The sequence below is a fragment of the Poecilia formosa genome, unplaced genomic scaffold (assembly GCF_000485575.1).
Source record: "Poecilia formosa unplaced genomic scaffold, Poecilia_formosa-5.1.2 Scaffold753, whole genome shotgun sequence".
In the NCBI taxonomy this organism is placed as follows: domain Eukaryota; kingdom Metazoa; phylum Chordata; class Actinopteri; order Cyprinodontiformes; family Poeciliidae; genus Poecilia; species Poecilia formosa.
In genome coordinates this window covers 92,428-102,921 of record NW_006800692.1, presented here as the reverse complement: position 1 = coordinate 102,921, position 10,494 = coordinate 92,428, and positions in this window count along the sequence as shown.

The following is a 10,494-nucleotide window of genomic DNA, read 5'->3' as shown; positions in this document are numbered from 1 at the left end:
ATGGTGGAATAAGAGATTTGTAAACTTTGTAAATAACATCTTAAAAATATAAAACTTAATTCAGGTCCTAATATTAAAAGAGGAGAAAAGTTTACAAAAATGATTTTGTAGGGAAAAAAATAAACAATAAAATGTTTACCTACATTAGAGGACAGTTTTTTGAAATGGAAAGTCTCTTATATAATGTCAGCCATTGATAGGAAGGTAAATTGATTATTAAATAAAAAGGTGGGTGATTTGTCTTTACAGTGGCCCATACAATAAAGTAAAGATTTTTAGAGTTTGGCTATTGGTTCATTTTCAGATCAGACTTGTAACATACTTGTGTTGTTGACAAATGTACTGCCCCCTATTGATGCAAGTCATCTTAGCGCCAACACCACAATAACATACCTTCTAGATTTTGTGGTGGTAGGTAGTTATCTTTGACACATTGTATTTTTATCAGAAATGTTACAGAGTGGCTAATAATTTCACTAACAAATTTGTTTTGTTATATTTCTGGTCTTTTGTCTCTAAGCCTGGAACTAGTAGCATTACTGTGCTTCATCAAGAAGTGGCCATCCTCAGCTGATCTGCGTCTGTGACCTGAGTTCAATTTAATTTCATAATTATGTATAAAATTTTCCTTGTAGTACCCTTCTGCTAAAGAAATTCTAGATAAATATCGATTCCTGTGGGTTTTGTGAGTGAGATTTTGAGACAATACAACATTTTTCAATTGCAACTTCATGAAAGATTTTGAAAAGGTTTTCAAAACTGTATTTTGTACAAGAAGTCTATTCCACCTTTAAGTTTTAATATATTTAAATTTGATTTTCTAACAGTGGATACAATAATACAATTAAAGTAGTTAAATTATGATATTAATGATTTAATCATCTGGCTAAGTTTTTATGCACAAATAAAAACTTAGCCAGTCTACAGTGATGCTGGGGCAGAGCGCAGCAGGTGTCATGGTTAGTCAATGGAGAAGCAACAGGGCATTCTCAAACAAAACAAAAAAACTTGTAAAACTGCACGTGGACCACACAGAGTATAAAAAGTTCTGCCCGGGTCCACTCAACCCCTCTTATAACACCATGAAGGGTAAAAGTCCGCTTATTCATTTTTAGCTAGCTTCACTGCATAGTCACATTTGGCTTATAGAAAGAGCGCAACTGCTGACTGTATTTTTGCAATAAAAACAAAATGAAAAACGACATGAATAAACTTTAAAGTGCATGTTATCTAACAAACAAAACCAAATTTCAACAGCCAACAGAGACCTGAAAACCATAAGTACCTATCAACATAGAAGGTAAAATGAAAAAAGAACCAATTTTTATGATAATCAGTTTCTCTGTGACTTCCCAAAAATATCTCGATGTGTGAGTCATTCAAAATATCTTGTCTTCTTTGCATGGCTGACTATTGGATGAGCAAAACGAAAGAAAGAAAGAAAAAAGATTGACACAATTATTTTTCAACCTCGCAGCAAAATTGATCTGCTCTGGGAAAAATATAGGTAGGTATTTCTTTCGCAGGACTTCCCCACTTACCACCAGCTCCAGAGATGCCATCGTCCACAGGGGGCCGCCCGCTTGTTGCTGTTTCGTTCTGTTTGTTGTATGTGTTGCTCAATAAGGAGCATATTTATTGTTGAAGGCCGTGTCTCCCTGGTTTTTGTTACGGCTCAATGAGCCGGGTCGTAACAGTAAGTGTGACTGGAAAGACATAAAATATTGCTGTATGGAGAATGTATGTGTCTAACCATTAGTAACCATGGAGACAATGAGGCACCATCATTTAGCCTAACATGTATGAAAAAAACTGGTTAGCATCTCGTCTTTTGAACATCTTTAAGGCTGCTCTAGTAGGGAAATGCTGTTTATGACAGTGATATAAACCATGTGGTGTGAATTTAGTTAAAGTCATTAATTTGATGAACACATCAGGAATAAGGAGGTATTTCTAAGCTAGCTATTTCAAACTTTTGTAAATACTGCCCTCTATGAGCCCCAACCAGTTGTGTTACATTCACAGACAATTGGATTGACTGGAACAAGTAGAAGCCAGATATAAACTATAAACTCGCTCTCACAAGCATGGATACAGGACCACTCAGCTCCCCCATTTGTTGCTGCTTCTTATTTTAGCATACAAACCAATGAAAAAAATGGCAACCCCAAAATACAGACTATGAAATCTTGGCCTCACGTTGCCACTCAGCAAATGCAGGACTGTCTAGCAACCACAGACAGTTTCTGGTGCCAGGACATGGAGGTATTCACCTCAACAGTTCTCGTCTACACCAAACACTGTGTTAACACCATCACAGTGGAGAAGCACATCCAGGTGTTTCCAAACCAGAAGCCCCTGGATGAATAAAGAAGTCAAGGAACTGCTGATGGATAGAAATAGCACTTTCAGATCTGGGGACAGAGATCTGTACAGTTGTTCCTGAGCCTCTATGAAGAGAGGCATCAAAGAGGCCAAGGCAAACTACAAGCAGCGGATTGAGGAGGAATTCAGCAGCAACACCTGCCGGCAGGTATGACAAGGAGTCCAGCACATCACTGACTTCAGATCCAGCACACCACCAAAATCTCAATCACTTCTTCGCCCGTTTTGAGTCTGAATCACTAGCAGAGCCCCTACTGTAGCCAACATCCCTCCACAGCCTGACCATCACTGTACAGGAAGTCTGGAGAACCCGGAGGGCTGTGAATCCCCGGAAAGCTGTTGGTGTGACAGAGAGGGTCTGTGCAGACCAGCTAGCTGGGGTTTTTAGGATCTTTAATCAGTCCCTCACCCAGTGCTCCATCCCGTCATGCTTAAAGTCCTCCACCGTCATCCCTCTGCCAAAAAAGAACATTACCCGTCTCAATGACTACAGGCCAGTGGCACTAACCTCTATCATCATGAAGTGTTTTGAGAACCTGGTTCAGAGTCACATCACTTCTTGTCTGCCAACCAAACACAACCCCCACCAGTTTGCATACAGATCCAACATGTCTACAGAGGATGCCATCACTACTGCTCTACACACCACATTGACTCACATGGAACAGCAAAGGAGCTAAGTGAGGCTGCTCTTCCTGGATTTCAGCTCAGCTTTTAACACCATCATTCCGAGCAAACTGGGAGGAAACTGGGGGACCTGGATCTCGACCACAAAACATGCTACTGGATCTTGTTCTTCCTGACAAACTGCTCCCAGAGGGTGAGAGTAGGATCCCACCTGACCTCAACACTGAGCACCAGCACCACCGACTTCAGATCCAGATCTCCAGAAGGATGTGTGGTACGCCCCATACTCTATACCCTCTACACCCATGACTGGAGCCCCACCCAAACAATACCATCATAAAGTTTGCTGATAATACCACGATGATGGGGCTCCTCTCTGGAGGAGATGAGACCGCATACAGAGTGGAGGTGGAACGACTATCTGTCTGATGCACCAATAAGAACCTCAGTTTGAACACCTCCAAGTCAAAGGAACTGATTGTCGACTTTAGGAAGTGTAAATCATGCATTCAACTCATCATTATAAATGGGGAAAGGGTGCCAAATTCCAAGTTCCTGGGCACCTACATCAATGAAGACCTCACCTGGATGCTAACTCTACATCAGTCCTGAAGAAGCACAACAGAGACTGAACCTCCTGAGGATCCTCAGGAAGAACCACCTGAAAACTCGGTGTCCTTCTATCACTGCTCTGTGGAGTCTGTGTTGAGCCACTCAATACATGGCATCTCGCTGTTGTTCTCCAGCTGCACTGCAGCAGAGAGGAAGCAGCTCCAGAGGGCCATAAACATCACCTAGGACTGATTGGCTGCCCTCTTCCAACTCTAAAGGAGGTGGATAGGACCTGCTGCGTCCTGAGAGCCTACAGCATCATCAAGGACCCCTCACACCCTGGACACCACCTCTTCAACTCCTGCCCTCAGGGAGGCATTTCAGGGCAATAAGATAAACTTGATCATCATTTATTTATTTTTCCTTCACATCCCAGTTGTTCTGTGTATATATTAATATGTATTGTGATAGACTTATTTAGAGTTGCTGTTTTTAAAATTTTGCTGTGCTTTCTTTGTGCACAATGATAATAAAAGGAATTCTGATTCATTTATTATTTCTTTTATGTTTTCAACTTATAATTTTCAGGGATTTTTTTACATGACAATCCTTGTCAGTTTTCAATGTGTCTGTGTTTGTGCTGCTCCAGTGTACCCCTTAAATTGCTCCTTTAGGGTGTGATGGGAGCAGGGGGTTCTATGGTGGCGCAGGGGTAAAACACAAACCTCACAATCGTGGTCCTCGACTTGGCCATCACAGGTCCGAGTCCTGTCCTGATGAACAGGACAGGACTCGGACCTGGGAGGGGGGAAACTTACAAGTTTTCCCCCTCTCTCATTATCCACTGTCCTGTATGAGCTCTCAAATAAAGGCCAATAAAATCTGAAAAAATAAATAAATACAAATTGGCCCTTTGGGAAGTAGAGTTTTCTTGATTTAAATTACTGTAATTTTATGCACATCTAATGTATTAGAAGTTATATTACATGTAAGATATTCAGGTTTTTTTCTGTACTTTTGGAGTCTGGGTTTCATTCCAACTCTCATCTCATTATGCAAAATAAACACAGACCACACAGGATGTTTCAGAGCACCCTAGTGTTCAGTGGCGTGGCTTACAAAGAGGCCTCATTAAAGTGATTACTCTGATTAGTCTGTGAATGCATCCTGGAGTGAAACATTCTAATAATCTGAAACTGCCTCCATCCAGCTCTGATTGACATCCAGGCCTCAGTCTTCACAGAAATAACACATTATTACCTACTAAAAGATACACACAACTTGCTACTGGAGTGAGAGAAGTTTTCAAGCAGGTAAAATGTCACTATAGGTTTATACCAGTAAATGTTATAATTTTCTGCGATGGATTGGCAACCTGTCCTGGATGGCCACACCTCCCACCCTGTGACTGCTGGGGATAGGCACCAACTCTGCAAGGATAAGTGTGTTAGGTAATAGATTAATTCAGACCTGTATCTCAGCCCAGGACCATTTAGCTCTTTTATACACTGATAGAAAAATTTCCAGAATTTTAGAACTAGTGTAACATAATCTATTTTCCTGGTGTTGGTCAAGACGGAAATTTGGATGAGTTGCAGCTGCTTGATAGATTAGCTTCCTTTTGTTTCCACCAATTTCTTACGTTAAATGATATTGACACAACAATAACANCACCTAGGACTGATTGGCTGCCCTCTTCCAACTCTAAAGGAGGTGGATAGGACCTGCTGCGTCCCGAGAGCCTACAGCATTATCAAGGACCCCTCACACCCTGGACACCACCTCTTCAACTCCTGCCCTCAGGGAGGCATTTCAGGGCAATAAGATAAACTTGATCATCATTTATTTATTTTTCCTTAACATCCCAGTTGTTCTGTGTATATATTAATATGTATTGTGATAGACTTAAATAGAGTTGCTGTTTTTAAAATGTTGTTGCACTTTCTTTGTGCACAATGATAATAAAAGGAATTCTGATTCATTTATTATTTCTTTTATGTTTTCAACTTATAATTTTCAGGGATTTTTTTACATGACAATCCTTGTCAGTTTTCAATGTGTCTGTGTTTGTGCTGCTCCAGTGTACCCCTTAAATTGCTCCTTTAGGGTGTGATGGGAGCAGGGGGTTCTATGGTGGCGCAGGGGTAAAACACAAACCTCACAATCGTGGTCCTCGACTTGGCCATCACAGGTCCGAGTCCTGTCCTGATGAACAGGACAGGACTCGGACCTGGGAGGGGGGAAACTTACAAGTTTTCCCCCTCTCTCATTATCCACTGTCCTGTATGAGCTCTCAAATAAAGGCCAATAAAATCTGAAAAAATAAATAAATACAAATTGGCCCTTTGGGAAGTAGAGTTTTCTTGATTTAAATTACTGTAATTTTATGCACATCTAATGTATTAGAAGTTATATTACATGTAAGATATTCAGGTTTTTTTCTGTACTTTTGGAGTCTGGGTTTCATTCCAACTCTCATCTCATTATGCAAAATAAACACAGACCACACAGGATGTTTCAGAGCACCCTAGTGTTCAGTGGCGTGGCTTACAAAGAGGCCTCATTAAAGTGATTACTCTGATTAGTCTGTGAATGCATCCTGGAGTGAAACATTCTAATAATCTGAAACTGCCTCCATCCAGCTCTGATTGACATCCAGGCCTCAGTCTTCACAGAAATAACACATTATTACCTACTAAAAGATACACACAGCTTCCTACTGGAGTGAGAGAAGTTTTCAAGCAGGTAAAATGTCACTATAGGTTTATACCAGTAAATGTTATAATTTTCTGCGATGGATTGGCAACCTGTCCTGGATGGCCACACCTCCCACTCTGTGACTGCTGGGGATAGGCACCAGCTCAGCAAGGATAAGTGTATTAGGTAATAGATTAATTCAGACCTGTATCTCAGCCCAGGACCATTTAGCTCTTTTATACACTGATAGAAAAATTTCCAGAATTTTAGAACTAGTGTAACATAATCTATTTTCCTGGTGTTGGTCAAGACGGAAATTTGGATGAGTTGCAGCTGCTTGATAGATTAGCTTCCTTTTGTTTCCACCAATTTCTTACGTTAAATGATATTGACACAACAATAACACAAACATACAGCCAGTGTTGTATAGTAACGAAGTAAAAACATTCACTACTTTACTTAAGTATATTTTGGAGTACTTCATACTTTCCTCGAGTATGAAAATTTTTGATAAGTTTCACTTTTACTTCACTATATTTCCAAACTTAATTGCATACTTTTACTCCGATACATTTTCAATGTGTGGTTTAGTTACTCGTTACAAAAAAGCAAGAGAGAGAAACGCTAGTGTTTTGACCCACTTACTGATTGACTGCAACAAAGTTGGTAGCCTACTTGCCTGGGCTTATTCATCACCACCAATAGGATACACCTGTTTCGCTTCTCCCATTAAACACAAAGCAAGTCTCGCTGATCAGCAGCAGCCACATGGAGGAGGAGACGGAGACCACAACGACTGCAACTACGTCGCACACGGCTCCAGGGGAGCCACCAGCTGGTGATGAGAGCCCATGGGCTTATTTAAACACAATATACTCTTTCGTGGGTGTTAAAGATTCGTCGTACCGCATGAAGTGTATGCTATGCCTGCCCAAAGATGTGGAAATTCTATCGTACAAAAACTCCCCGTCTAACCTGAAGAAACACATCGAGGTAACCTCTTATGAAATGGTTATAATCCTCCTGTTTCAGTAACTACAGCTTGGTCACTAGGCACTATTGTGAAATCTTGAGCATAACGTTACCTGTATAAATGAACTTTGTTTGGCATTGTTTCAGTTCTACATGTGGTGCATTTAGCTTAGGCCTAATGTTGACTGTAGCAGGCTACCTAGACTCCTCTGTTCAAGGGGGGATGGAAGCCATTGCGATATTGTATTTAGTGTTTAAAAGTTTTTAGAATATCTTAACTTGACCTTTACAAGGCCAATTATCTACTTCACACCAATAGTTTGTGAAGTAGAGTAATTGTAAAGGTTTTTTTTACTTCATGTTGGCCGCATTTTCTGTACTATTTATTTTTCTCATTTTCAGCACTGACCTTACTTGAAGGGAAAACTTAAGGCTTACAAAAACTTTGTATTTTCTGTCCTGGAGGGTATACTAAGAAGCTGGTTCAGTTGTAAAGCAGGTTAAGTTAACCTTGTGGTATAGGTGAAGCACCTAATTTTCTTAACTAAATGATGCCTGCAGGTATAGCTATTAGCGAGTTTAATTTTGCCTGCACTTGGTTGTGTACATTATTTTAAATGTATTTGACAAGTTTGCCAAAATATTAAAAATGTCATTCAAACTGCATTTGCCTTGTTTTACTTTTTACTTATACTTTTCATTACATTACTTGAGTACATCCATTTTTACAGTAATTTCCATACTTAAGTACAAGATGTTTCAGATACTTTAAGACTTTAACTCAACATTTCAGTCAGTGACTTGGACTTTTACCAAAGTCATATTTTGGAGAGGTACCTATACTTTTACTTGACTCTGAGATTTCAGTACTTTATACAACACTGGAATAGAAGAAGAGCTGCCATTGATACAGTTGCAGCCAAGCATGAGTTAATGTTAAACAATACAGTTTTAGCAAGTTCCTCAAAGTCTAAACTGGCATTGTTGTGCATTTAAGGTGTAAAGTTTACCTTCAACCAAACGCCCCCCAAAGGAATCCCAGCGCCCCACTTTTGTAAAAATGTCCGCCATCGCCCCCTGCCGTCCTCTGAACGCCCCCTGGGGGGCGGTACCGCCCATGTTGAGAATTGCTAGGCTAGTGAGTAACTTTTTTGATCTTACCAATACCGAGGAGATAGTGGGCAAATTCAGGAAGAAAACGTCTTGGTTCACTGCCATTAACATTATGAGATAATAAATAGTTGACTGACAGCTTCAAGTATTTAGTTTTGCACCTTTAACAGTAGGTTGGACTGGAGTATTAACACACAAGTTGTGAACAAGCAAGGAATGAGAAAACTCCAAATACAAAAAAAACTTGGTTCCTTTAATACAGATCGTAAAATGCTGGAATTTCTTTATCCGTCTAAGTAGATGGCACTGCAGGTACAAGAGTGCAAGAGATGCCAGCAGGCTCAATATGTAGATTTTTGACAGGAGCCCTCTTAAACTGCTCTCTATCTGGAACAATCCTTCAAGAGACGCTGCAAAGACAGCAGGGCTATTTCCCCAACGTTCGTATGTCACAATGCAAGACTTCTTTCACTTGACGAGCCATCTCATTGTACAAAAGTTTTTCTCTGTGTACTACAAAAACATTCCACTGTAATTTAAAGGTATAAAATGTGCAATAATGTGTAAAAATTGCTAATATGGTTTATTTGAGACAAAACTATCTAAAGAATTGAACAGGTACACTTTAAAGAAAAGTTGTTTTTTTCCCGATGGAGCTAGTGCTTTCTTTGATTTCCACAAGTGAACAGAAAGAGAATTCTAAAAGTGTGTTAAAGAATGCAGGCAGGAAGAAAAAGGATTTATGAAAAGGGACTCAAGAGCAGGTGAAACAACAGAGATCTTGAGTCGACTTAGGAAATGTAAGAAAGCCACTAAGGAGACCTTGATTACCATAACAGTACAACAATCTGGCATAGAATGGACATCCTGCTTAGCAATAAAAATTGTAATATTGCAATTATACAAATGCAATGACAGAAGACAGAACCCCCTGAAACTCAACCATGCAGTCAGCCAACAACTGCATTGAAAAATTTAATGGAAAGAAAACATGAAAAAATTTAGAGACAGAAAAAAGGTAGGCCCAAGATTTTCTTAATCAGAACAGATGGAGCAGGGGCACAACATAAGGGATGCAAGTCAAAGACACAAACAGCATTTAAATATTCATCAAACAACAGCATAACTGCTATCTTCTACTAATGAACTATTTTCCTTTGTGAAATATTTTCATATTTCTATAATTTGAAGTTCTTAGATGTTCTATGGCAACTTTCCTGGCTTGCTGGCAGAACCAACTATTTTAGTAAAAATAACATTTATAAAGAATAAACAAAACAACAACAACAACAACAAAAACTGTTCTCTGTCACTTAGTGACCCAACACAATTTTGGGCCCAGTAACTCTCCCATCACATCACATAAGAGGCACAATTCCTCCTTTCACATCTAAAAGCATGTTCTTTTCTGTCTGATTCTCTTGGAGGGAAAATTACCCTCTTTCAGAGTGTAGCCTGACAGGGAGCTACAGCTGGAGGCTTTTAGTGTTTCTGCTGGTCAAACATAAAAACCGAAAAGGTGAACACAGGTGAACCCTAGTGTGTTGTGCTGACTTTGAGAGCTTTTAATCTCCATTAAGACTGCATAATGCCACATTTCAGATCTGATTTACTTTGACATCTCTCACCTCAACTCAGTCACCTGCCCATGGCCACCACCCAGTAGTTGTGCTGACATTATTTGCCACTAAGGTTTGCAGCAGCAGCTTTGAAAGCTATTAGTTTATGCTAAGCTACACACAATTTCTGACAAAGTAGTAAAATAACATGGTGGATGCATGAAGCTGCAGTATGTTTGGTTCCACAACCTTCCACATTCTTTTTCATTAAGGAGGCTATCTGTTGCATCTTAACCTGTCTTTCACAGGTTGTCATTCACAATGACAGGGGTGTCAAACTCCAGTCCTCAAGGGCCGCTGTCCTGCAGTGTTTAGATGTGCCACAGGTAAAAAACAGTGGAATGAAATGGCTTAATTCCCTCCTCCCTGTGTAGATCGGTTCTCCTGAGCCTTGCTAATGACGTAATTATTCTTTTCAGGTGTGGTGCAGCAGAGGCACATCTAAAAGTTGCAGGACAGAGGCCCTTGAGGACTAGAGTTTGACACCCCTGTCACGAGAGGACCCAAAATTGGGTCCTCTCGTGAATGA